The following is a 3,970-nucleotide window of genomic DNA, read 5'->3' on the forward strand; positions in this document are numbered from 1 at the left end:
AGAGTGCGCGGACGGCGGGAAGCGGCGGCTGAGGAGGTGGCTGAGGAGGCGGCCCCGGTGCCTCCGGTACCGCCCCGGTGCTTCCCCGGTGCCGCCCCGGTGCCGCCCCGGTGCCTCCCCGGTACCGCCCCGGTGCCGCCCCTCGCCGCGCTCACCTCGGCTTGGCGGGCCGCGAGAGGCCGGCGCGTTCACAACCAGGCCTTCAACAGGTACAGGAGCCCGCGGGCAGGCGCTGGTGGCCGCCGCCGCCGCTGAGGTGAAGGCTGAGCCAGAGTTTGGAATCCCGCCGACAGCCCCCGCGCTGGCTCTTTGGCTCCGGGCTCGGGTGTATCCTTCGTAGGGATTTACGGGCACGCTCGTGTATCTGCGCTAAGAATATATCTGTCATCTCCAGGGGAACGTCTGTCAGTGCCTGATGGGTGTAGAGAGCGGGAACACCCTGTGGGGCAGGCAGCTTGCCGTACTTCTGTGGGGTCACTGCACTGCGCAGGGAGCTGTGCCTTCCCACAGGCCTTACTTCCATATCGTTGGAACACTACAGCAGGTACCGCACAGGCTGTGGCCGTTCGGAAGTGCTCTTGGCTGACCAGGACTGCAGAGGGGAAGAAGCACCGTGTCTGGTGCTGGCATACTGTGAGGGATGGCTCCAGATCCTCAGCCTGTGGCAAGAATCTGCTGCGATGACTCCTACGGATTCCTTTCAGATTCATTTGTGAAGTGGCCAAGTGGATCCAGGAGTGCCTTGGCTTGAGGCTTAGTTACGCAAGTGTAGAGATGACAGTGCATGTTCTGGTCGGTGCTGCGTGCCAGAGGTGTAAACAAACCGCACAGCAATGAAATAAACGAGATGAGCCAATGCGCCTTGTTTGCTGAGAGAACAGAAGCTCTGGGCCACTTCCCAGATCATGAAACATCAATGGATTTCACAAGGTGACCTCAAGTCAGCAATTGGGCATCGTCTCCAGTGCTCCTTCGGTGAACCTCTGTGTGAGCTGAGGAAAAGAAATGGGCTGCTAATGCTAGTCTGAACAAAACGCTGCCCTGTTCACCCATTTCCCTTGTTTGTCAGGGTATTTCAGTCACTGAGAGAGGGAAAGAGAAGGCAAAGACCCAGCATGATCCATGACACTGAAACAATAAGTTATCTGGAGAATGATGACACCGGTACAAATTGCTTTCCTCAAAAGCACGCACAGGAAAAGGGAAGGATAAGACAGGTGTCGTGTCTGTGTAGATGTGTTATCATCTCATAAAGTAACTGCATTAGGTTCAGAGTTCCCCAAGTTCCCTGCAGCAACTCCTTCGGTGCTGCTCCTGCACGTATTGACTTAACAATAGTGGGATGAATCATAAAAACATGAGGACATGTCACAATCCAGGTAAACTGGATTCTTTTACTAGGGCTTCCAGGAGAAAGAGCCCACACCTTGTCAGCAAGATTAGATAAAAGATAAAAAAACTACTCTGAGTGACCTTTTTCTTCACCTGATTTGCATCATCTCCTCTTCTACCAAGCAGCTAAGGAGAGTTCTACTAGAGATGGAACTATGAAATCCAATTTCTGTGCCTGTTGTCTTCACAGTGATAGCTGCTTCCCGCATGGATATTTACAATTTTAAATGATTATAGGGGAAAAAAAGTCACCTTTGCTCTATACTCCATTGGTCTTTCTGACAAGACTCTTGTATCTTCTTGTTTGTAGAGAAAACTAAGACCCATCAACAAACAGAATTTGAGAGGTTGGCACCACTGGCAAAGCTGTCTCTTGTTCCATGCTCACAAGAGACTGTTTGCCCCGGTGCTGGAGACATGTATGGTGCAGAGCCAGTCTTAGAATCACAGAATCACAGACTGCTTTGGGTTGGAAGGGACCTTAAAGCTCATCCAGTCCCAGCCCCCTGCCACAGGCAGGGACACCTTCCACTAGAGCAGCTTGCTCCAAGCCCCTGTGTCCAACCTGGCCTTGGACACTGCCAGGGATGGGGCAGCCACAGCTTCTCTGGGCACCCTGTGCCAGCGCCTCAGCACCCTCACAGGGAAGAGCTTCTGCCTAAGACCTCATCTCAGTCTCCCCTTTGGCAGGTTAAAGCCATTCCCCTTGGCCTGTCCTTACAGGCTCTTGCCCAAAGCCCCTCTCCAGGTTTCTTGGAGCCCCTTTAGGCACTGGAGCTGCTCTCAGGTCTCCCCTTCAGGAGCCTTCTCTTCTCCAGGCTGCCCCAGTCCAGCTCTCTCAGCCTGGCTCCAGAGCAGAGCTGCTCCAGCCCTCGCAGCATCTCCATGGCCTCCTCTGGCCTCACTCCAGCACCTCCACGTCCCTCTTGTGCTGCTGCCCCAGAGCTGGATCAGGACTGCAAGGGGGGTCCTCTGAGTGCAGCAGAGAGGGAGAATCCCCTCCCTTGACTTGCTGCTCATGCTCCTGTGGAAGAGATGCAGGAACTCAGGTTGTAGGTGATGTTGGAAACTTCACGTTGCATTTTTAATTACTGAAGGCCAGCTAAGAGGAGGCAGAGGCATGAAGTCACTGTTTACCAGCTTATTATGGAGTCCCTTATTCAATGCAGAAATATAATGGATGCATTACTAATGGGAACTGCTCTGTGAAAACCAGCGTTTGTGGCATATCCATGTGTCCTCCTGTGCTGTGCCTTCAACTTTGTGAGAGTATTTGGGGTCTAATAATTTATTATTATGTTTATCTTGTTTATATTCTCCATCTTCTTAAATTACTTAAATTGCTCTCAGACACTAGGCAATTCAGCAGAAAGTAGCAGGGTCAGGTATTGTGGCAACGTGGAGCTGCATTTTCTGGGCTTTGACTCTATGGAAAATTTGCTTGTGCAATTGCTCAAGTGGAAAACAAATAATGGAGGAGTAATTTCCAATGGGTGTGTTCCTCCAGGAAGGATGCTGGTATTTTTAGTATGTAAAGGAATAGGTAAAAAGATTGGAGAGGAATAAAAAGCTAAATTTGTTCAAAACCCGAAGGTAGGCAGTAAGTGAAAATGACAAATGTCTCTCTGCATTTATCCTTGCTGGGAGCGTAACTGCAACATTTAAAGTCATGAAGAGTAACTAACAGAGTACTGAAAGCGCCTTAGTGTAGAGGGGTGCGCTCTGGTTGCCTCTCCTTACTTCCACAGGGCGAAACAAAAATAAATGAGGTCCTGGAGGACGGTGAATGGAATTTCCCAGCTGTGGAGAAATTAACTTCTGCTTCTCCCAGGCATTCAGAATGGCTGGCAGGATCGATGCTAGGTAGCAGTCGTCTTGTAGAGTGACAGAGGATATTCAGGGGAATTAAACTGAACAGGAAAAAGTAGGTGAGGAGGTTTAAGACATCATAGCTTAAGTGAGGAGCTTCTCCTCACCCAACCCCCAAGTCCTTCTCCTCAGGGATGCTCCATCCCGTCTCCCCCAGCCTGGGTTCGTGGTGGGGATTGCCCCGACCCAGGGGCAGGACCTTGCCCTTACCCTTGCCCTTGTTGAGCTCCAGGAGGTTCCCACGGTCCAGGTCCCTCTGGATTTATGCTCATGTTCTTCACATCTGTCACCACAGGATTAACTTCCCCTGCCCCAAGTCTCACTGTTCCCACCCGCACGTATCCCGGTTCAGCCTGTGTGACCTCGCTGCACCCCCGGCGTGTGTCAGGCTGAAACCCTCTGGCGCAGAGCCCGTTCACTCCCCGGGATCCCCGGTGGGGTCAGCGGCCCCCATCCCCGTCCGCAGAGCCCCAGCCGCCGGGCAGCCTCTTCCCGCCCTCCCCGGGGCCGTGCTGCGGTGCTGCGGCGCCCCCCGGCGGGCGGGCGGGACCGCACCGGAAGGCGCTCCCCTCCCGGCGGCGCGGGCGCTGCCCGGTCCCGCCCCGCCCTTCCCCGCCGCAGCCAATGGGAGGCGGCGGCGAGGCCCCGCCCGCGCCGGGCCCCTGGTGGCGTGGGGCTGTGGTGCCGGTGCCGGTCCCTGTGGCGCGGT

The sequence above is a fragment of the Pezoporus wallicus genome, unplaced genomic scaffold, assembly GCF_028554395.1.
Source record: "Pezoporus wallicus isolate ANWC-B61680 ecotype Strahan unplaced genomic scaffold, APGP_CSIRO_Pwel_v1 contig_13313, whole genome shotgun sequence".
NCBI lineage: Eukaryota > Metazoa > Chordata > Aves > Psittaciformes > Psittacidae > Pezoporus > Pezoporus wallicus.